We start from the raw sequence: 25,813 nt of genomic DNA, 5'->3' as shown, positions 1-25,813 counted from the left end.
CCTGACTATGGAACTGAACTTCTCCAGGCCGAGGGACTGACAACCTCAAATTCTACGACTTTAAGGGTGATGGACTGATTACATCGTCTTCACATCTCTACTGTTCCTGCCTACTTTCTGTATTCGACTGAAGAAGCCTACTGTGTAGGCGAAACGTTTCGGAATAAAGTTGTCTAACTGTTGCATATGTGTCTTACCTAACAACCTGTCGGTATTGTATACCATTTTGATGTTCATCAGATCTGTTTGTGACTTGATAAAGTCCACTGTGTGGGCGAAATGTTGTCAATAAAGGATCACATTATACCACTTATGTGTTTATAATTCCATTGTGTCGGTAATTTATACCATTTATTTCCATCGTGAGGTAGTAATAATGAACTAAATGTAATAAATTCAAGAAGGTTAACTGGGCCTTACAAATAAAACTTAAAAGTAGTAAAGCGACAATGCAAAATTGGCCAAAATAATGTACAAGACACGATAACACAATATATACAGTTGACAAGTATAAATATAAAAAAAAATGTGAAAGCAATTGTAAATAATACTGAAGACAGTATATATAAAATGTTGATAAAGTATGGCAGTAAGTTTATCACAAAATAAAAGGATAAAGAAAAATACAGTAATGGGTGAACTTACTAATTATTGGGGATTATTCATTATTTCATAACCACACGTAAATATATTGTTTTTGTTTTTGTGACTTGAGTTTATGGCTGTAGACTGTATTGTGCTTTGTTCCATAAATAGTTTATTACCACTGTAATTTGCATTAAAAAAAAAAAACATTTGGGGCCCAGTCCCCATAATGTGCTTCAGCAACCCATTGACTAGCACCCGCAGGATGGGTATAGGATACATGTCAAATTATTATTATTATTATTATTAATATTATTATTATTATTATTATTATTATTATTATTATTACTATTAATGTTTTATTATTGTTGTTTTGTTATTATAATTATTAAATGTTTTACATCAGTAATCCACAATGTCCCTAGATGGGGAAAATTCTGTCACATCTCTTGCATTAGATTTATGAAAGTGAATAAATACTTTCCTTTACACTTCATAATAAAGTCAATAAGTATTGTATACCACTGATATACCACCTTATCACCACGAGTTGATCCCCAGGTGTAAATAATAGAGCCAGAGAGGCTTTACACAAGGTTGAAGGGAGGAATGAGGTCCACTATAACGTTGTCCACAAGACGAGAAGGAGCGGGCGTCTATTTTCATCCATTGCCGCCCCATGTGCAACCTTCTATGTTCCCAAGGGCCAAGTCAACCTCCAAAATTTATTTGTTAAGAAGGCCTCGGTCGTCAGTCCAGGTAGCTATGAGGTTTGAAGTGGATTTGTGTGAAATGGACCTTGAGATGGTGGTAGGTGGGTAGCCCGAGCAGCAGCAGCGTTGATAATGCCGGGGGTCAGTACTCGCCTAATTATGGTTGCAGGGGTATTAACAAGTAGTTTTAATTTGTTGTTGAGACGTTGTCATAAAAAATAGGTTTAGAAGTTGTCTTAATTGACTAGTACTCCTGACTTTGGTATTACCATGTTTCTCTGTGAAGTATTAAGCCTTTACTGTATATGAAAGTATTTTTTCTGTATTTATATCCAAACATAACGCAAATAATCATTATTAGAATATATATATATATATATATATATATATATATATATATATATATATATATATATATATATATATATATATATATTTATATATTTATATATATATATTTATATATTTATATTATGTTCACTTAACCTAGCATATCCATACAATTCCAGTCAGAGATTTTTTTTCAGTGGGGGCCCTGAGTTTTGTATTACATATATTTGTATATGTGTACTGTATATAATTATATTAAAGTATGTAGTGCAGTGGTTTTAACATGCTCGGTTTGCACCCAAGAGGCCATGGTGTCGAACCCCTTTTAAGAGGATAAATATAGGCATATCCTAACACCAACTGACTACTACCTACATGGTACCTTGGAGTTAGTTGACTGTTGTGGGCAAATAAAGAAATTACAAATGATAAAAACAAAAAAAAATAGTACTAAAGATTTTTATTACAGTTGTAAAGAAAGAGTGTACCATACATACAGTAAAGAAAAAGATTTTTATTTGGAAAATAGTTGAATGTAGTTTGCACAGTTATTTCATCTTTTATCAACATACAGAGAATAGTAAAACTCTGGAAACTCTTCAAAGGTATATACATATCTTTATAGCATCAAAAATAGTTTTGTAATGCCTCCTTAACTCGGTGTTTGGATCTGCATTCAGTATGAAGTTACAAATATCTTCTACTTTCTCAAATTGATGTTGATACAGTGGTACTTCGAGTTACAAACTTAATTTGTTCCAGAAGACTGTTCAAGTGCCGATACTGAATGAATTTGTTCCCATAAAGAATAATGTAAATTAGATTAGACCATTTCAGACCACCAAAAATACTTATAAAAGCACTTACAAAAATGCACCTACATAATTGTTCGAGTTGGGAGCTGTTCAAAACTCTAGGTGCCACTGTATTTCATTCACTGTGAATTCTTTCATGGGCACAGCATTTTCTTAATTTTCCTCTGTTTCTTTGTATAAATGTTGCTCATCCATTTTCACAAGTGTTGCATCATCACAGTCATCAGAAAGCAAGTCAGTGCATTGACACACTTTCACAATCCAAAGCTTCTAATCTAAGATGATCTTTACCAAGCTGCATAATGTTTTCACAAACGGTTTCAATATCGGATTCAAAACCAGCAAAATCATTGGAACGATATGGTAAAAAAAAATTGCTAAACAGCTTTCATGCTACTCACACTTACTTAAAGCCATGATTCACTCGTGCTTTTCAATTGCATTTCGGATATTGTAACCTTTCCAAAATTAATTTAAACTTATGGCATTTTCTCCCATTGTTACTAATATGGCTTACGCCAAGGCACGTCTTAAATAATAGGCCTTAAACCTAGCAATGACACCCTGATTCTTTGGCTGCAATAATGATGTCATGTTCGGTGGCAGGAAAATTACATTGATATTCTTATTCACGTCAGAAAGAGAAATAGGATGACCTGTTGCATTGTCCAATAGCAAAATTTTAAAATCCATGTCATCTTTGCAGGGCAAAAAGAATTTGTAAACCAGTCTTCATACACTTCTCTCATTACCCAGGCTTACTTACTTGACTGCCATAAAACAGGAAGAGCATTTTTTGAATAGGATTTCAGAGCCCTTGGATTATTTTGCTCTGTACACCAACATAGGCTTTAGTTTAAAGTCACCAGTCTCTTTGGAGACTTTATATCCTGAATGTGATGATTCTTTTTCTGCCAAATAAGTGTGTGATGGCATCTTCCAAAACACTCGTTTCATATACATATGTTAAAAATTTGCTAGTCTTTGTAGCTATTTCTTCAATTATTTTAGATCATTGGGAAATCTTGCAGCTGCCTCATTATCTACACTGACATGCCTTGACTTGCCAGAAAACTTTCGCCTTCATTGCCATTTTCTTTTTTTTAACATTGAATAGAGACTTGTTGCTTTAGATTGAATTGTCATCTGACTTAATGGAATGCTTTTCTGGCTGCAGTTCTCAATCGATAACATTAAAAGACATTCCATATTATCCATTTCAAAACTACAAGTTTTCGTAGTCACTTTTGACATATAAGATGCTGTAGCCATTCCATGTCTTTTTATCTTTATTCCTCATATGCACACGTACTGATGCTTCATTCATTTTCTTGTCATGTGCTAATTTAACATATGATGCACCATCTTCAAGTTTTATAATTTCTAGTTTTTCATCTAATGTTAACCATTTACATTTACTAGAATGCTCATCATTATTGCATTTCCTCTTTCCACTCATATTTGCCTATACAAGGGATTCCAGTACTTTATATAATAAAGAAAAAGAAAAAACATACATGTACTATAAGACTACAGTTTCACTGCTCGAAGTCTGGAGCTATATTGATGTTCACATTGTGCTAATCCGGTACATAGCAGCAGTCCAATATCAGTGCGTAATGCAGTTTAGTAAAATTTATATTATTAACTGTACATTTAAGAATCATACAGTGGAACCTCAAATTTCGAACGTATCGCTTATCGAACTCTTCAAAAGTAGAACCCCTTTTCGAACCAACTTTGTCCCTATTATCGAACTTGCCCCTATTTTCGAACCGCCGGTACCGGACCTGTCCGGCAGCCCGCTCTGTCCGTGTCCCCACGCAGGCGCCGTGAGCCAGTCTGGTTTTGTTGATGCTTGAGTGAACACTAACCTGCGATCTCATTCAAACATTTTACGATTATTTCATTGTGTTTAGTGCTTGTTGGACTGTGAAATAAGCTACAATGGGAGCAGTGGAACTTGCTAGTGGTACCCGTGGTAAAGAAAGTGAGAAACACCATAGATGTGAAGGAAATGATACAGAAGTGGAATGATGTCCAAGTGGAATGACGTCCAAATGTTTGTGGAGAAGTACCACCCTGAGCAAGCTGAAACAAGCCATCTTTGCAACAAGTTCAGTGATAGAACCATGTCCCATTTTAGGGAAATCTTAAACGCTTTTACCACTAGTGCCCCGAACGTATTTTTTTTTATTATTATTATTATCACACTGGCCGATTCCCACCAAGGCAGGGTGGCCCGAAAAAGAAAAACTTTCACCATCATTCACTCCATCACTGTCTTGCCAGAAGGGTGCTTTACACTACAGTTTTTAAACTGCAACATTAACACCCCTCCTTCAGAGTGCAGGCACTGTACAGTACTTCCCATCTCCAGGACTCAAGTCAGGCCTGCCAGTTTCCCTCAACCCCTTCATAAATGTTACTTTGCTCACACTCCAACAGCACATCAAGTATTAACCCTTTGACTGTTTTCGACGTATAAATACGTCTTACGAGCCAATGTTTCTTACGTATATATGCTCAATAATTCTAGCGGCTTCAAATCAAGCGGGAGAAAGCTGGTAGGCCCACATGTGAGAGAATGGGTCTGTGTGGTCAGTGTGCACCACATAAAAAAAATCCTGCAGCACACATTGCGTAATGAGAAAAAAAAAAACTCATCGTTTTTTTTGGAATAAAACGCCGACTTTGAGGTGTATTTTCGTATAGTATTTATTGTTGTATTCGCGTTTTCATGGTCTTAGGTGATAAAACGGAAAACATATTACAGAAATAGAGATGATTTTCATTACTTTGACGATGAAAACAACCTTGAAACTGAGCTCAAAGTAGCGGAAATGTTCGATTTTTTACCAATGTTCAGGAGTAAATAAATCACACCACACGTCCAATACACGTCAACTGGGGAGTCTAATATTCTTTCACTAGTGCACTGATATTATTTATACCATTTTTACAATAATGCAGTAGTCTGCATAACAGTAAATTTTGTATTTTTTTGTATGAATAAAAAATCAAAATAGAAAGCAATAATAATATAAAAGGGGCCTAGAGATGTGACTAATGAACAGAGCATATGTTATTTTAGTGCCACGAATGTCTACCTTGTTTATTCTGGACCCTATTTTGAAATTGGCATCTTTTTTATTTTGTGTGAAATTGGCCAAATTGCCAATATCTGACCACCATATTGGGTAGTCCAAATTAGTAAATGGGAGGTTTCTTGTACTCAGCTGATAGATAAAATGGAGTTCTAAAGAAATAGCTATGAGTTTGGTCAACTGGAACAACGGAATAGGCTGAAAATAGGGCTCAAAGTCGGCGAAATCGCCGATTCACATATGTCGCCGAGACCGCTAACTTGCGGGAGCATAATTCCACGAGTTTTCGACCAAATTTCGAACTTTTGGTGTCATTACCATCGGGAAAAGATTCTCTATCATTTCATAAGAAAAAAATAATTTTTTTTTTTTTTTTTTTTTCAAAAATTGAGCAACATAGAATGACAGTTTCAGAAGGGGCCTGAAACAGTCAAAGGGTTAAAAACCATTTGTCTCCATTCACTCCTATCAAACACGCTCATGCATGCCTGCTGAAAGTCCAAGCCCCTCGAACACAAAACCTCCTTTACCCCCTCCCTCCAACTTTTCCTAGGCCGACCCCTACCCCGCCTTCCTTCCACTACAGACTGATACACTCTTGAAGTCACTCTGTTTCGCTCCATTCTTTCTAAATGTCTGAACCACCTCAACAACCCTTCCTCAGCCCTCTGGGCAACAGTTTTGGTAATCCCGCACCTCCTCCTAACTTCCAAACTACGAAGTCTCTGCATTATATTCACACCACACATTGCCCTCAGACATGACATCTCCACTGCCTCCAGCCTTCTCCTTGCTGCAACATTCATCACCCATGCTTCACACCCATATAAGAGCGTTGGTAAAACTATACTCTCATACATTCCCCTCTTTGCCTCCAAGGACAAAGTTCTTTGTCTCCACAGACTCCTAAGTGCACCACTCACCCTTTTCCCCTCGTCAATTCTATGATTCACCTAATCTTTCATAGACCCATCCGCTGACACTCCCAAATATCTGAATACATTCACCTCCTCCATACTCTTTCCCTCCAATCTGATATCCAATCTTTCATCACCTAATCTTTTTGTTATCCTCATAACCTTACTCTTTCCTGTATTCACTTTTAATTTTCTTCTTGTGCACACCCTACCAAATTCATCCACCAATCTCTGCAACTTCTCTTCAGAATCTCCCAAGAGCACAGTGTCATCAGCAAAGAGCAACTGTGACAACTCCCACTTTGTGTGATTCTTTATCTTTTAACTCCACGCCTCTTGCCAAGACCCTCGCATTTACTTCTCTTACAACCCCATCTATAAATATATTAAACAACCACGGTGACATCACACATCCTTGTCTAAGGCCTACTTTTACTGGGAAATAATTTCCCTCTTTCCTACATACTCTAACTTGAGCCTCACTATCCTCGTAAAAACTCTTCACTGCTTTCAGTAACCTACCTCCTACACCATACACCTGCAACATCTGCCACATTGCCCCCCTATCCACCCTGTCATACGCCTTTTCCAAATCCATAAATGCCACAAAGACCTCTTTAGCCTTATCTAAATATTGTTCACTTATGTTTCACTGTAAACGCCTGGTCCACACACCCCCTACCTTTCCTAAAGCCTCCTTGTTCATCTGCTATCCTATTCTCCGTCTTACTCTTAATTCTTTCAATAATAACTCTACCATACACTTTACCAGGTATACTCAACAGACTTATCCCCCTATAATTTTTGCACTCTCTTTTGTCTCCTTTGCCTTTATACAAAGGAACTATGCATGCTCTCTGCCAATCCCTAGGTACCTTACCCTCTTCCATACATTTATTAAATAATTGCACCAACCACTCCAAAACTATATCCCCACCTGCTTTTAACATTTCTATCTTTATCCCATCAATCCCGGCTGCCTTACCCCCTTTCATTTTACCTACTACCTCACGAACTTCCCCCACACTCACAACTGGCTCTTCCTCACTCCTACAAGATGTTATTCCTCCTTGCCCTATACACGAAATCACAGCTTCCCTATCTTCATCAACATTTAACAATTCCTCAAAATATTCCCTCCATCTTCCCAATACCTCCAACTCTCCATTTAATAACTCTCCTCTCCTATTTTTAACTGACAAATCCATTTGTTCTCTAGGCTTCCTTAACTTGTTAATCTCACTCCAAAACTTTTTCTTATTTTCAGCAAAATTTGTTGATAACATCTCACCCACTCTCTCATTCGCTCTCTTTTTACATTTCTTCACCACTCTCTTAACCTCTCACTTTTTCTCCATATACTCTTCCCTCCTTGCATCACTTCTACTTTGTAAAAACTTCTCATATGCTAACTTTTTCTCCCTTACTACTCTCTTTACATCATCATTCCACCAATCGCTCCTCTTCCCTCCCGCACCCACTTTCCTGTAACCACAAACTTCTGCTGAACACTCTAACACTACATTTTTAAACCTACCCCATACCTCTTCGACCCCATTGCCTATGCTCTCATTAGCCCATCTATCCTCCAATAGCTGTTTATATCTTACCCTAACTGCCTCCTCTTTTAGTTTATAAACCTTCACCTCTCTCTTCCCTGATGCTTCTATTCTCCTTGTATCCCATCTACCTTTTACTCTCAGTGTAGCTACAACTAGAAAGTGATCTGATATGTGGCCCCTCTATAAACATGTACATCCTGAAGTCTACTCAACAGTCTTTTATCTACCAATACATAATCCAACAAACTACTGTCATTTCGCCCTACATCATATCTTGTATACTTATTTATCCTCTTTTTCTTAAAATATGTATTACCTATAACTAAACCCCTTTCTATACAAAGTTCAATCAAAGGGCTCCCATTATCATTTACGCCTGGCACCCCAAACTTACCTACCACACCCTCTGTAAAAGTTTCTCCTACTTTAGCATTCAGGTCCCCTACCACAAACGAACGTATATATACGTTTTATTTGTCATACATTTAACATTGCCACGATAAGCCTGAGTCGCCTAGACATGACAGAATGGGTATGCGCACTCACTGTGCGCCATATTAAAATAATTGGGGATGTCTGGGTACCATATGCTCTTTTTTCCTATTAAAAACAATTTTTTTTTTTTTCCTCAAAAAATTTGGGGCACTACGGTAGATAACGTATATATACGTTTGGACCGTTTACGGGTTAAAAGACAGAGGAGGGAAGTAACCCCAGAGAGGGCTTCGATACCTGAAGTCCTCATGGAGGGGGATTCTCCTTCCAAACACTAACCCCAACTCCCTCTCTCCTCCTCCCTATCTTCCAGGTGCTATCACCAATCTTCAATAAAGGTAAGTAAAATGTTATTTTATATGTTTATTTAAATTTATTAATACATATAATTGAACACTATATTTGTTGTGTGTATGTAAAACTATAATTAATCTATAATTTTTTTTTTTTGTGAATATTTTTGGGTTTCTGGAACGGATTAATTGTATTTCCATTATTTCTTATGGGAAATATTGCTTCGCTTTTCAGACTTTTCAAATTTAGAACTAACTTCTGGAGCGAATTAAGTTCAATATTTGAGGTTCCACTGTACTTACATTAGCTCTTTTGAGACTTACTTGGCATCATAGCTACTATTGAAGCAAACTATGGAACTGAGTTGTATGAAACACTATAGAATTATAAACAGGAATCCTTTGTTATGGGAATATTTGAAATATTAAGTAGAAATGTTTGTAGACTTTTTTCTAATATACACTTTGATACACCGTTAATTGCAGTTTGGAAGGTGTACAAACTAGCTCATAAATTTTAAGTTTCACAACCAGTTTTGTATGTTCTGTACAGCCTCTCCTCACTTAACGACAGAGTTCAGCTCCTTAGACCACGTCGGTAAACGAATTCATCACTAAGTGAGGAGCACACTATAATGGTAAATTAGACACGTGTGTAACACTTGGGTATCTTTAATGATACCCAAGTGTGTCACCTTTGCACCATTTATAACATTTCTGGTATATCTTTAAATGTTTATACAGCAGTGTACTGTTTTATTTTATTTTATTAACACATCGGCCGATTCCCACCAAGGCAGGGTGGCCCAAAAAAGAAAAACTTTCATCATCATTCACTCCATCACTGTCTTGCCAGAAGGGTGCTTTACATTACAGTTTATAAAACTGCAACATTAACACCCCTCCTTCAGAGTGCAGACACTGTACTTCCCATCTCCAGGACTCAAGTCTGGCCTGCCGGTTTCCCTGAATCCCTTCATTAATGTTACCGTGCTTACACTGCAACAGCACGTCAAGTATTAAAAACCATTTGCCTCCATTCAATCCTATCAAATACGCTCATGCATGCTTGCTGGAAGTCCAAGCCCCTTGCATACAAAACCTCCTTTAACCCCTCCCTCCAACCTTTCCTAGGCCGACCCCTACCCCGCCTTCCCTCCACTACAGATTTATACACTCTCGAAGTCATTCTGTTTAGTTCCATTCTCTCTACATGTCCAAACCACCTCAACAACCCTTCCTCAGCCCTCTGGACAACAGTTTTGGCAATCCTCCTAACTTCCCAAACTACAAATTTTCTGCATTATATTCACACCACACATTGCCCTCAGACATGACATCTCCCCTGCCTCCAGCTTTCTCCTTACTGCCACATCCATCACCCATGCTTCACACCCATATAAGAGCGTTGGTAAAGCTATACTCTCATACATTCCCCTCTTTGCTTCCAAGGACAGAGTTCTGTACTGTATATTGTAATAAAAAGAATAGAGGAAATCAGCTCTAATATACATTATTTAGGTATGCATACTGGTCAGAGAGCCCATCGTAAGTGCGAGTAGTTGGTAAACAAGTACATCACTAAGTGAGGAGAGGCTGTACTATGTATATTGGTACATGTAGTCACATTAGGCAATGCACTGTGAGTGGCAAAAATATTGGGTGTAATTTTCTTTGAAATCAGTACAGGATCCTATCCAGAGACAAAATTTCACCTAAAAGATAATATAAAGTCTTAGCCCCTTAACTTTCTCAGTCTTTGAATAAAAATATGTAGTGGTAAAATATGAAAAACTTCTACGCGCTGCCAGCCTCCGCCTGTGAATAAAACGTGTGCGCCTGGGCAACCTCAGGGTTGTGAATGCTGCAGAACAAACTGAGCACTACCACCATCAGTTTACTACATTCCAGTTGACAGGCACAATTGGTCTCCTGCCACTACCACAGAACCAGGAATGTCAGTGATTTGGATTCAGAGGAGATTCCTTTGATTACCTAAAATCTTATCTTAACAATAGACACCAGAACAGTGGAACCTCGGTTTTCGTGATTAATCCATTTGAAAAAGTATGGTGAAAACCGAATCGTACAAAAACTGAAGTAGTATTTCCCATAAGAAATAATGTAAATCCAATTTATCTGTTCCAGACACCCAAAAATATTAACAAAAAATACATTTTATTGAGAATAATTATAGTATTACATACAGAAAACAATGAGAAATAAATATAAATGGCTAATGAAATGGATAAATGAACATTTAACATCACTTTCACCTTTATTGAAGACTTGCTGGCATATGGAAGGGGAGAGAGAGGAGGAGAGGTTATTATTTGGAAGGGGAATCCCCTTCCATAAGGACTTCAGGTATCAAGGCCCTATCTTGGCCTACTTCCCTTCTTTGTCTTTTACTAGCACTAGGACCAGCTTGAGTCACTGTACCCCTGTCGCACAAAAAGTCTGTCCAGAGAGGTCTGTTTCTGGCGTCTCTTTAAGATTTGCCTAAAATGGAACAAGACATTGTCATTGAACATGTTGCAGACGTGGCTTGCAACAGCTTTGTTAGGGTGATATTTCTCCACAAAACTTTGCAGCTCACTCCACGTTGCACACATGTCCTTAATCACTGAAGAAATCACATTCTCCCCTCTCTCTTCCTCCTCCTCTGAAGCAATTTCTTCAGCTGCAGTCTGTTGCTGTTCCAAATGATGGTCTTGAAGCTCTTCATTGGCTAGCTCTTCCCAGTGGTCATCCACCAACTCTTCCACATCCTGGCCACTCACATTCAACCCCATGGACTTCCCCCAAAGACACAATATTCTATAGTGTTTCTTGCCTTCTTTATCAAAGGGCTGACCCTCGGAACTTTCTTTGGCCCACGGTGGCTCATTTAGCAGTTGCACTTGATAAACCAGCTTAAAAAACAATGTTTTCCATTCTCTAGCGCACTGATTTTTTGCCTCCCTACACCTTTGGGTGAACCAAGGGCTCGTTCTGGCCTTTCCATTATTTCTGTTGCCCTTGGGAACAAACCTCTCCTCTGCTTCCATGCATTTTGGTGTCATGTAGTCCATTATTTTGTTTACTGATTTTCCTACCAATTCACTTTCCCACTGAACCTCTTGCAGGAAGTTCTTCATGCCTGTGTAGTCCACCATTTTGTAGTTTGGCTTTGCCCATCCTACTCCTGTTACCCTCTCCACTTGTAACTGTGTATTCAAAGCTCAGAACCACGTGATCACTAGCTCTGAGGGGCCTTTCATACGTGATGTCTTTGATGTCCGCGCTACTCTAGGTGAATATGAGGTCCAGTCTTGCTGGTTCATCCTCGCCTCTCTCTGGTAGTGTCCCTAACATGATGATGCATGAGGTTTTATCAGTATCACATCCATCATCTTGGCTCTCCATGTTTTGGGACCCCTATGTGGCTCCAGGTTTTCCCAATCAATCTCCTTTTGTGTGTGTACTCACCTAGTTGAGGTTGTAGGAGTTGAGTCCTAGCTCCTGGCCCCACCTCTTCACTGGTCACTATTAGGTCACTCTCCCTGAACTGTGAGCTTTATCATACCTCTGCTTAAAGCTGTGTATGGATCCTGCCTCCACTACATTGCTTCCCAAACTATTCCACTTCCTGACTACTCTGTGGCTGAAGAAATACTTCCTAACATCCCTGTGATTCATCTGTGTCTTCAACTTCCAACTGTGTTCCCTTGTTACTGTGTCCAATCTCTGGAACATCCTGTCTTTGTCCACCTTGTCAATTCCGCTCAGTATTTTGTATGTCGTTATCATGTCCCCCCTCTCTCTCCTGTCCTCCAGTGTTGTCAGATCGATTTCCCTTAACCTCTCCTCGTAGGACATACCCCTTAGCTCTGGGACTAGTCTTGTTGCAAACTTTTGCACTTTCTCTAGTTTCTTTACGTGCTTGGCTAGGTGTGGGGTTCCAAACTGGTGCTGCATACTCCAATAAGGGCCTAACATACACGGGGTGTGTGTGTGTGTACTCTCCTAATTGTACTCGCCTAATTGTGGTTGCAGGGGTCGAGACTCAGCTCCTGGCCCCTGCCTCTTCACTGACTGCTACTAGGTCCTCTCCCTCTCTGCTTCCTGAGCTTTGTCATACCTCTTCTTAAAACTATGTATGGTTCCTGCCTCCACTACTTCACTTGCTAGGCTATTCCACTTCCTGACGACTCTGAAGAAATACTTCCTAACGTCCCTGTGACTCATCTGAGTCTTCAGCTTCCAGTTGTGACCCCTTGTTTCTGTGTCCCCTCTCTGGAACATCCTGTCTCTGTCCACCTTGTCTATTCCCCGCAGTATCTTGTATGTTGTTATCATGTCTCCCCTGACTCTTCTGTCCTCCAGTATCGTCAGTCCGATTTCCCTCAACCTTTCCTCGTACGACATTCCCCTGAGCTCTGGGACTAGCCTTGTTGTAAACCTTTGTGCTTTCTCTAACTTCTTGACATGCTTGACCAGGTGTGGGTTCCAGACTGGTGCTGCATACTCCAGTATGGGCCTAACATACACAGTGTACAGTGTCTTGAACGATTCCATATTAAGGTATCGGAATGCTATTCTCAGGTTTGCCAGGTGCCCGTATGCTGCAGCAGTTATTTGGTTGTGTGCCTCCGGTGATGTGCTTTGTGTTATGGTCACCCCAAGGTCTTTCTTCCTGAGTGAGGTCTGTAGTCTTTGTCCACCTAGCCTATACTGTCTGCGGTCTTCTTTGCCCCTCACCAATCTTCATGACTTTGCATTTGGCAGGATTGAATTCGAGAAGCCAGTTTCTGGACCACATGTCCAGCCTGTCCAGGTCTCTTTGCAGTCCTGCCTCATCCTCATCCGATTTAATTCTTCTCATCAACTTCACATCATCTGCGAATAGGGACACTTCAAAGTCTATTCCTTCCATCATGTTGTTCGCATATATCAAAAATAGCACTGGTCCTAGAACTGACCCCTGTGGGACCCCGCTCGTCACAGGCACCCACTGTGATAACTCTTCACGTACCATGACTCGTTGCTGCCTCCCTGTCAGGTATTCCCTGATCCATTGCAGTGCCCTCCCTGTTATATGCGCCTGATCCTCCAGCTTCTGCACTAATCTCTTGTGGGGAACTGTGTCAAAGGCCTTCCTGCAGTCTAGGAAAACGCAATCAACCCACCCCTCTCTCTCGTGTCTTCTGTTACCTTGTCATAAAACTCCAGAAGGTTTGTGACACAGGATTTGCCTTCCATGAACCCATGCTGGTTTTCATTTATAATCTTGTTCCGTTCCAGGTGTTCCACCACTCTCCTCCTGATAATCTTCTCCATGACTTTGCACACAATACATGTCAGACACATAGGTCTGTAGTTTAGTGCCTCATTTCCGTGTGTGTGTGTGTGTGTGTGTGAGAGAGAGAGAAATGTAGTAAGATAAACACTTGGCACTACTTGACAGGCAATTCCCAGTTATCATACACATTCTGAACTCTGATAGTTGAGATAAAAAAGTAATTTTTCTGAGGGAGGGTGGTTTCTCCCATTTATATTGCACAAACCAGCAGACTGAGTTTGATAGACACTCTGAGAAGTTTTTTCTACTTTGAAATGACCAGGGCACTGTAAAAAAAATATTTTAAATTCACCGTAATGTTTAGTCTAAACTAAACAGGTGAAGGGAATTGCGTAAAAATTACATGTAGGTTTGAAATGGTTTTTAGAGGTTTCTTTAATTTTTCAGCTTGTTCAGTTTCTTAGTGGTCCAGAAGACCAAGTATGGTATTCTCAAAATTTGAATAATAAAATTATCAAATTAGAGCCTGTCAAGCTCAACAAAATAAGGCTTCCTCTGAAGACCAAACACTAATGTTCAGAGTTTGATACTATCAGGAAATGTTTCTTTCCAGTTACTGCATGAAATGCAAAGATTCCAAATTTTTTTTAAACTTAATACGTATTGGCAAATTTGCATCTACACAAACTATATGTACTGGGTACTATCCTGTCCATTAATGCATTGCCTATTAAAAGTTAGTCATTCAAAAGAGGTACCTTATACTAGAGTATACTTAATATGCTTTAACAAATCCAGTGTGCATCTGCACACTTGGGTAACACACTCAGCCTTCTTTTAAGTAGGAAACACCAGTGATGAATGTTTGAAACCAGTCAGAAGTGGCTGTTTAAAAATTTTTTCACCTGTCCCAAAAATTTTTTGAATGAGCTAATAACACTGATTATAGAGTACCTGAGTATGACCATAGTTACACGAGTCTTACCATAGTCACAGTACAACAGTGTTAAAAATTTGAAGCCGATTTGTTGAGGCATTCTGAAATTAATGAAATCATAAGCAGCATCCAGTAGGTGGTTGGTGGGGATGAGTCATTTAATTGCCTGTAGTATTGCGATTTCCACCAGGGTTGGATTTCGGTGGATGATTCAAACACGTGCAGCAGTTATTTCTGAAACATTTTGCCTACACATTGGGCTGCTTCAGTTGAATAGAGGTAAATAAACATGAAGATAGCAGAAGTAGCGAAGAAGTGGAAATGTGATCAGTCCATGGGCCTTGAAGTAGTTTAGAGATGGTCAGTCCTTTGGCTTATCTACGTGTTCAGCTCTGTACAGTGGACCCCTGCTTAACGATCACCTCCCAATGCGACCAATTATGTAAGTGTATTTATGTAAGTGCGTTTGTACGTGTATGTTTGGGGGTCTGAAATGGACTAATCTACTTCACAATATTCCTTATGGGAACAAATTCAGTCAGTATTGGCACCTGAACATACTTCTGGAATGAAAAAATATCGTTAACCGGGGGTCCACTGTATTTTCAGAATTCAAGATACGTACTTAACTGTTTACACGTCTTATCTACTTGTCGATATTGTGCACCATTGTTATAATGGGGTGTTGGTGGATTGTGCCCTTCTAATGAGACTTATGCCACTTTCCATAGTGTTTGGGAAAGAACTTCTCATTTTGTTCTTCATAAATGGAAATGTTACCCCTTTCATCTAAATTTACTGACACTTGTGATTGACGACACAATTGTAAAAAGTGAAAATTAACTATCATAATCACAAAGCATGTAAAATTAATCAGTCTACTTTTCACTTTTCCAACAGTCTATATCCACAATTCTTTGTAGATATAGACGTACTATACAGCCTCTCCTCACTTAGCGACTTGCTCGCTTACCAATGACTCAGACCTGTATGCATACCTAAATAATGTATATTAAAGGTGATTTCCTCTGTTCTGCTTATTACAGTAAACTACTGTATAAACATTTAAAAAAGTACTAAAAAATGTTATAAATGGTGCAAGGGTGACATTAAAATAATATCAAAGATGGTTGACACAAACCCACTCCCATTATAGTAATCTCCTCGCTTAGCGGCAAATTCGTTTACCGATGTGGTCTTAGGAACAGAACTACATCGTTGAGTGAGAAGAGGCTGTATAATACGTGAGTGAATTAGCCTAGATTGTAACCAATATGGGTATCCCTCCTTTGGGAGACACCTTTATTAGTTAGATGTTCTCCTTTCAGGAAATATCTTGCACATTAAAGCCAGCCTTTGGTACCATTCAACAGTGGCATTGTTCTGTTTATGCTTATAAATTGGGCAAATAGATATGGGTCGTAAATTACTGATGCAGCTTTGGCAGGGCAATGAGCATACAGACTCAGCTGCTGACTTGCTTATTAGAGACCTGATTTCCCACAGGGGTATTCCTTATTCTGATTTTTTTTTTATAGTGCTCATTTACCACCTTCACAACAGCTGGCAACAATGTTGGTCTATATGAGACCACAATAAATTTTCTATAAAACCACACTTAAAATTCTGGCCCTCTTCTTTCCATGGTTGTCAACCTTATTAGCCTGCACTCTCGTGCTTAAATATTGGACATGTGATTTGCTTGTGTATATCATGGAGAAACAGCCTGCATCACTCTGAGAACTCGGATCATGTTGCCCTGCCTATCAAAAGTACATGCAGGATCCACTTCAGATTTGTGTAAACTGGCCCAACACACCCTCACTTACCTCCTTGCTGAAAAGCCCACTTTTGATGAAGACTTTAACAGGAATTATTGCACCAACTTTGATTTAAATTTTATTTCCACTAACTCCTACCACTGCTAATCCCTAAATTTAGACACCCCTACTTCCACTTATTCTTAACCTTCGTTCCTTCCTGCAGCACTGTAATACCATTGTGGGTTTAGTGCTTATTTTGATAATTTAGTTTATAGCCTATTTCAGGTGTAGCCCCTTTCCCCTTCCTTTCCCTGGGATTTTGATAAAGCTACTGGTTGTTAATCAGGCCAAGAGGCATAGTCTGGGACCAGTTCATGGAGGTTGTTCCCTCCCTCTTAAAAATTAAGGGAGACATGATTGAAGTGAATAGCTGGAGAAAAAGAATAAAGGGATTAAATACAGTATCTAACCTGGAGAGGGTTTCAGGGGTCAACGCCCCTGCGGCTTGGTCTGAGACCAGGCCTCATGGTGAATCAGCATTTGATCAACCAGGCTGTTACTGCTGGCCACATGCAAACTGATGTTCAAACCACAGCCCTGCTGGTCAAGTACTGACTTTAAGTGCCTGTCCAGGGCCTTCTTGAAGACAGCCAGGGGTCAATTTGACAACAAAATATGGATCTCGGGTTATAACCTATTCAGATGCGACAGACTAAACAGGCAACAAAGGGGAGGTTGACTTGTACGTCAGTCGTTCATTTGCTCAGAACTACTAAACACCTCAAATGATGTAGTTGAAGTTTTGGGGGTAAAGATTGAAAACCAAAACCTTCTCATTGTGGTTGTATACAAGCCTCCAGATGCAACTTCCCAGCAATTCCAGAAACAGCTTTTAAAAACCAACCACTGTCTGGAAAATCTCCCAACTCCTGTCCCAAACATCTTGCTACTGGGAGATTTCAACTTGAGACACCTAAAGTGGAGGAGTGTAGCATATTATATTTTAGCAGAGATCACCCCAGGAGGCAGCTCACATGAAAATACTCACACACACGAGCTATTAAATCTCTGCACCAAATTCACCTTAAACCAGCAAATATTAGAGCCTACAAGACTAGAAAATACACTGGACCTCATCTTCACTAATGGCGAAGATCTGATAAGTAATATAACCGTATCAAAGACAGTACACTCAGATCACAACATGATACAGATACAGACATGTATGCACAGGGCTCCAGACCAGCAAAATATGATCAGTCATGAGTGTTTTCACAAAATTCAACTTCAATAACTAAAGCATACAATTGGAACAAGTCATCCATGTCCTAAATGAAACAAGCTGAGAAGATATCCTAAACAACATGGATCTGAACCTTTGTCTAGAAAAAATAAACTGTGGTTCTTGAGATCTGCTCAAGGCACATTACATTAAGAAAAAGAAAGAGAAGATGTAAACTAGGAAGAGACATATGCTCCTTATACAGATGAAGGCAAAGAATCAGAGCTGCTGAGAGTGGCCAATACAGTGGACCCTCGGTTATCGGCTGTAATCTGTTCCAGAGGGTCAGCCTAAAACCGAAATGGCCGAAAACCGAAATAATATTTCCCATAAAAATTAATGTAAATACAATTAATCTGTTTCAGACACCGAAAAATATTAACAAAAAAAAAATACATTTTTTAAAGATTAATTATAATTTTACATACACAAAACAATGAGAACTAAATAAAATAATGAAAATTCAATCACTATTACATACCTTTATTGAAGACTTGTTGGTGTCTGGAAGACGAGGACGAGGAGAGAGGGAGGACTATTATTTGGAAGGGGAATCTCCCTCCATAAGGACTTCAGGTATCAAAGCGCTCTCTGGGGGTTACGTCCCTTCTTTGTCTTTTACTGACACTAGGACCAACTTGAGTCGCTGCACCCCTGTGGGACCCCCCCCCCAAAAAAAAAAAAAAAAAAAAAAAAAAAAAAAACTGTCCAGAGAGCTCTGCATCTCATTCAGCTTTGCCTGCAGTGGGACAAGGTTTTGTCACTGAACATGTTGCAGACATGGCTTGTTTCAGCTTGGTCAGGGTGATATATTTCAACAAAATTTTGCAGCTCGCTGCACTTTGTACACGTCCTTAATCACTGAAGAACGCACATTCTCCCCTCTTCCTCCTCCTCTGAACCAGTTTTCCTCAGCTGTCGTCTGTTGCTGTTCCAAATGAAGGTCTTGCAGCTCTTCAGTGGATTATTGGTTGCCTTTGTTTCGTTAGCACATTTACCCCTCTCGCAACATTAGCTTCCTTGATTTCTACTTTCTTTGCCAGGGTGGAAGTGATTGTTGATTTGGATTTCCCATACATCCTGGTAAGTTCTAGCACCTGTACACCACTCTGATACTTTTCAACAACTTCTTAAATTCCATCATGTTTCTCTCTTTACCAAAGGAACATTACTAGGAAGTTTCTTTGGGCCCATGGTTGCTTATTTTGCAGTTACACTCAATAACCACAAAAAACAATGGATTATAGCAAAATGTTTGGATGAATGAGCAGAGGCTTCCTCACTCTCCCAGAGACAAAGCCAGACTGACTCGAATGCCACGGAGCACGGGTGGACACATCCAGTACAGCCGTTCTCTGAAATAACGACTGATAACCAGAATAGAATATCGGCCAAAAAAGCGGGCGAAACCAAATTGGCTGATATCCGAAACGGCCGATAACCGAGGGTCCACTGTATACCTGAAATACAAAGGTAGACCCTGGCCAGTGAAATAGCAAATATCGAACTTAAGCTGAAGGAATCTTACAGGAGAAAAAAATTGCAGGAAGAACTAAAAGCCATAAAGGAAATTGAAAAAAAAAATACTTACGCCAAATCTAAGGGAAAAAACATCAAGTATTGGGCCCCTGCTTAGGCAAGATGGGACAGATGACAGCCAAGAAATGAGTGAGATACTAAAGTCCCAATACGACAGTGTTCAGCAAGTCATTACCCAGACTAAGGGTCGACAATTCAGATGAATTCCCTATGAATGAGACCCAAAATTTGGTCATCTCAAAAATCTGATATCCTAACGTTAACCACAAGACTTTGAATAGGCAATAAATGACATGCCCATGCACTCTGCCCCAGGCCCAGACTTGTGGAACTCCGTGTTCATCAAGAACCGCAAGAAGCCCCTGTCACGTGCCTTCTTCATTCTGTGGAGAAGGAACATGGACATGGGTCATCCCACACTCTCTGAAAACAACAGACACAGCCCCACTCTACAAAGGTGGCAGTAAAGCAGTTGCAAAGAACTACAGACCGATAGCACTAATATCTCATATTGTAAAAATCTTTGAAAGGGCTCTAAGAAGCAAGATTGTAAATGACCTAGATACCCATCAGTTACACAACCCAGGGCAACATGGGTTTAGAGCAGGTCGCTCCTGCCTGTCCCAGCTACTGGACCACTATGACAAGGTCCTGGATGCTGTAGAGGATAAACAAAATGCAGATGTAGTATACAGACTTTGCAAAAGCCTTTGACAAGTGTGACTACTGTGTAATAGTGCACAAAATGCATGATAAAGGAATAACAGGAAAAGTTGGTAGATGGATCTATAACTTCCTGACAAATAGAACACAGAATAACAGTAAACAGTGTAAAGCCCAAGGCTGCTACAGTGAAAAGCTTTGTTCCACAAGGCAGAGTACTCGCTCCCATCCTATTCCTCATCCTCATATCTGACATAGACTGAGATGTAAGCCATAACTCCGTGTCTTCCTTTGTGGATGACACCCGAACCTGGTAGAGATGATGTTAGAGGATCTCGCCTTCAGAGACCACATCACTGTATCTACTGCATCTGCTAGAAAAATGATAGGATGGATAATGAGAACCCCCAAGCCCATGATTCTCTTCAAATCTCTTGTTCTCTCCAGGCTGGATTACTGCTGTACACTAACTGCCGCCTTCAAGGCAGGCAAAATTGCAGACCTGGAGTGTGTACAAGGAACTTTCACGGCACACACAAGTACGATAAGGCACCTAAATTACTGGGTACGGTTGAAGTCCTTTGATTGGTATTCCCTGGAATGCAAGCAAGAAAGATGCATGATAATATACACTTGGAAACTCCTAGAGGGATTAGTACCAAACTTACACACGAAAATCACTGTGAAAGCAAAAGCCTTGGCAGGAGATGCAACATTCCCCCAATGAAAAGCAGGGGTGCCACGAGTACATTGAGACAACACGATAAGTGTCAGGGGCCCAAGATTGTTCAACTGCCTCCCAGTATACAGGTGGAACTAAGTGTAAAGTAACATGATTGAAGCAAATATTTTGGGTATCTAAATAGTTTTCATTGGTGTGTAGGATTAGTGTTGTTCCAGCCATGGTATTAACTTAAAATTGTTGCTGATGCCATTGGTAGCATGTGACTGTTTTATTTAAAGTTATAGATATTAATATATTTATGGTGAAGCTCTAAAACCATAAGGTATACAGAACCTTAGATATGGGAGACAATCAGGTTTGCTCCGAGGAAGTGAAGTACAGGTACAATTTCTTGGATCGAGAGAGCTCTTCCCTGAATCTTGCCACCTCCTGTGAAAGGCACAATTGGAAGTTGAAGACTCAGATGAGTCAAAGGGATGTAAGGAAGTATTTCTTCAGTCGTAGAGTTGTGAGGCAGTGGAATAGCCTAGAAAGTGACGTAGTGGAGGTGGGAACCATACATAGTTTTAAGACGAGGTTTGATAAAGCTCATGGAGTTGGGAGACAGAGAGGACCTAGTAGCAATTAATGAAGAGGTGGGGCCAAGAGCTATGAATCGTCCCCTGCAACCACAAATAGGCGAGTACATACATACATACAGTGGACCCCCGCATAACGATTACCTCCGAATGCGACCAATTATGTAAGTGTAATTATGTAAGTGCGTTTGTACGTGTATGTTTGGGGGTCTGAAATGGATTAATCTACTTCACAATATTCCTTATGGGAACAAATTCGGTCAGTACTGGCACCTGAACATACTTCTGGAGTGAAAAAATATCGTTAACCGGGGGGTCCACTGTACATTTTTTTTTTTTTAACAAGTCGGCCGTCTCCCACCGAGGCAGGGTGACCCAAAAAGAAAATACTTTCATCATCATCCAACACTTTCACCTCACTCACACATAATCACTGTTTTTGCAGAGGTGCTCAGAATACAACAGTTTAGAAGTATATACATATAAAGAATACACAACATATCCCTCCAAACTGCTTATAAGCTCCTTCTCCGCACGTATGCCGTATTCTATTCAAGATTGATGGACTGACCACATCGACTCAAGGTTGAGGGAGTGATTACCTCATTCTCCTCCTGTTCTTCAAGATTCTCCTTTGTATGGACTGATGAAGCCACTGTGTGGCGAAACGTTTCTTCAATAAAGATACCCAAGAGTTGCACATGTGTCTAATTTATCGTACGTATATTGCTTAACAATTCACAAACAGGCGAAATTATTTACAAACATTATCTCTCATGTAAGTCATAGCTCTCTGTCGTCTTTGTAGATGACACCTGAATTGCCATGACAGTGTCCTCCATCGAAGACACCGCAAGACTCCAAATAGATATCAACCAAATCTTTAAATGCGCCACAGAAAACAATATGAAGTTCAGTGAAGAGAAATTTCAACTACTCAGATGTGGAAAACTTTATATTAAAGCTGTATCAAGGTATACAACAAATTCTAATCACACAATAGATTGAAAAACTAATGTGAAGGACCTGGGAGGGATAATGTCAGAGGATCTCACCTTCAGAGACCACAACAATGTATCTACTTCATCTGTTAGAAAAATGATAGGATGGATAATGAGAAGTTTCAAAACTAGGGATGCCAAGCCCATGATTCTCTTCAAATCACTTTTTCTCTCTAGGCTAGAATACTGCTATACACTAATTGCCCCCTTTCAAGGCAGGCGAAATTGCTGACCTGGAGGGTGCACAGAGAACTTTCACTGCACACAAGTATGATAAAGCACCTAAATTACTGGGAATGGTTGAAGTCCCTTGATTTGTATTCCCTGGAATGCAGGTGAGAAAGATACACGATAACATACACTTTGAAAATCTTAGAGGGATTAGTACCAAACTTGCACACAAAAATCTCTACGACAGCAAAAGACTTGGCAGGAGATGCAACATTCCCCCTAATGAAAAGCAGGGGCAACACGTGTACACTGGGACAACACATAAGTGTCAGGGGCCCAAGACTGTTCATCTGCCTCCCAGCATACATAAAGGGGATTACCAATAGACCCCTGGCTGTCTTCAAGAAGGCGCTGGACAGGCACCTAAAGCCAGTACCTGATCAACCGGGCTGTGATTCTTACCTCGGTTAACGTATGGCCAGCAGTAACAGGCTAGTTGACCAGACTGTGATCCACCACGAGGCCTGGTCTCAGAAAGGACCGTGTGAGCAGTCCCCCTAAACCCTCTCCGGGTATATTCTGTCCACAGCAGGACTTTTAACCTGCAAATTCGGCACCAGAGTACACTATCCACAATACTAAACTCCAATTAAATACGGGCGTCTAGCCGAAGCTTGACTGCTTTCCCCATACCCCGGAGCACCAGGTTTGTTCAAAGTTATCATCAGGCATATTATCCTTGTATTAGTTTGCAGCATGTACTTGTGAGCAAGCACGCACTAGTTCTTAACAGGCCGTCCTCGCACCATGTGAAAAGTAGCTGATGTTAATGTCAGGGCTCCGCGAGTCGCTTCGTTGCAAGTATCAAGCTTCCCCATCCTTTTTAATTTGTTTGCTTTAAATTTTGTGTTTCCTGCCCCCCCCCCCATATCTGCGGAGATACGTTCCAAGACCAACTGCGGATAGTAGCGAACCCTATACATGTTTTTCGTTGACATACATACATACATACAATAAATTATGCGCAAGTTCAGAATTAGCACATTTTCACTAATGGGAAGCACTTCAAGGCTTATTTTAGGCTTTGAATAACTGTCACCATCACAACTTTGCTTTGGGGCTGCTGTTGAGCAAAATTCGGGCCACGGTAAACTAGATAATTGAAACCACGGAAACCGAAGCCATGGATATGGAGGTTTACTCTACATTATAGGTTTATTGTCATAAGAACATAAGAACGAAGGAACACTGCAGAAGGCCTACTGGCCCATGCGAGGCAGGTCCAAGTCTCCTACCGGCTTAAGCCAATGCACCCAACCTAGTCAGGTCAGGTCACATTGACTTAAGGGAGGAACACGGCAACCGACCTGGTAGCACAAGCTAATCAGGTCCAACTCACACCCACCCACATCCACTCGTGTATTTATCCAACCTATTTTTAAAGCTACACAACGTTCTGGCCTCTATAACTGTACTCGGGAGTTTGTTCCACTCATCCACAACTCTATTACCAAACCAGTACTTTCCTATATCCTTCCTGAATCTGAATTTTTCCAACTTAAAACCATTGCTGCGAGTCCTGTCTAGGCTAGATATTTTCAGCACACTATTTACATCCCCTTTATTTATTCCTGTCTTCCGTTTATACACCTCAATCATATCCCCCCTAATTCTACGTCTTTCTAGAGAGTGCAGATTCAGGGCCCTTAGTCTATCCTCATAGGGAAGGTTTCTGATACATGGGATCAACTTTGTCATCCTCCTTTGTACATTTTCCAGAGAATTTATATCCATCCTGTAATACGGTGACCAAAACTGTGCAGCATAATCTAAATGAGGCCTAACCAAGGATGTATAGAGTTGAAGAACAACCTGAGGACTCCTATTATTTATGCTTCTTGATATGAAGCCAAGGATTCTATTAGCTTTATTGCGAACACTTATGCACTGTTGTCTTGGTTTCAGATTACTGCTAACCAGAACTCCTAAATCTTTTTCGCAATCCGTAATATTAAGATCTACATTATTTAGTTTATATGTGGCATGGTTATTGTCCTGTCCAACATTTAGAACTTTGCATTTGTCTATATTAAACTGCATCTGCCACTTCTCCGACCACTGCATCAGTCTATTCAAATCTTCCTGGAGTGCTCGAATGTCCTCGTCAGAATGAATTCGACGGCCTATTTTGGTGTCATCGGCAAACTTGCCGATGTCGCTCTTTATGCCCTCGTCTATGTCGTTTATGTAGATTGTGAACAGCAGGGGGCCCAACACTGACCCCTGTGGAACACCGCTCGTAATGCTTCCCCACTCTGATTTCTCCCCATTTATGTAAACTCTCTGCTGCCTATTTGTCAACCATGCCTCTATCCAGGAAAAAATTTCTCCTCCTATTCCATGTGCTTTAATTTTCCTCAATAGTCTCTGATGTGGGACCCTGTCAAAAGCCTTACTGAAGTCCATATACACAATATCATATTCATTACCATGATCTACCTCCTCAAATACCTTAGTGAAAAAAGTTAATAAATTCGTAAGGCAGGAACGCCCCTTTGTAAAACCATGCTGAGATTCGTTGATTAATTTATGCTTTTCAAGGTGGCTACGAACTGCCTCGGCAATTATTGATTCCATAAATTTTCCCACTATGGAGGTTAGGCTTATTGGTCTATAGTTCGAAGCTAAGGACCTGTCACCTATTTTGAAAATAGGTATCACATTTGCCATTTTCTACTTATCTGGCACCATGCCAGTTTGTAGTGATATGTTGAAAAGATTAGCCAAAGGTGTGCTAAGCTCCTCTTTACATTCCTTTAGAACCCTTGCATACAGTTCATCAGGGCCTGGGGATTTGTTAGGTTTTAATTTATCTATTTGCCTAAGGACCATGTCACTTGTGACCCTAATCGTGCACAGTTTATTATCGTCCTGTTCTACATAATTTATCATTACTGGAATATCGCTGGTATCCTCCTGTGTAAAAACTGAGAGGAAGTATGTGTTAAAAATTCTACACATTTCCTTATCACTGTCAGTGAGCTGACCCGAGGAACTTTTGAGTGGGCCTATCTTGTCCCTGATCTTACTTCT

At 40.1% G+C, this 25,813-nt stretch overlaps 1 protein-coding gene across 3 annotated transcripts in view; it reads left to right on the top strand.

Moving 5' to 3' along the window:
* Positions 1-1,182: 1,182 nt before the first annotated feature.
* The window catches only part of LOC128696060 (ornithine decarboxylase-like), a 61,480-nt gene continuing 36,849 nt past the window's right edge, over positions 1,183-25,813 (top strand). The window contains exon 1 of one of the 3 annotated variants that reach the window (XM_070094942.1): positions 1,183-1,344. The gene's annotated coding sequence lies outside the window, so the exon portion shown is untranslated. The remainder of the gene's footprint in view (positions 1,345-25,813) is intronic. The other 2 variants (XM_070094944.1, XM_070094943.1) reach the window with 2 other exon arrangements.

This window comes from Cherax quadricarinatus, chromosome 48, assembly GCF_038502225.1.
Source record: "Cherax quadricarinatus isolate ZL_2023a chromosome 48, ASM3850222v1, whole genome shotgun sequence".
In the NCBI taxonomy this organism is placed as follows: Eukaryota; Metazoa; Arthropoda; class Malacostraca; order Decapoda; family Parastacidae; genus Cherax; species Cherax quadricarinatus.
Note: the sequence above shows the minus strand (reverse complement) of the source record. Positions and strands in the feature narration are given on the sequence as shown.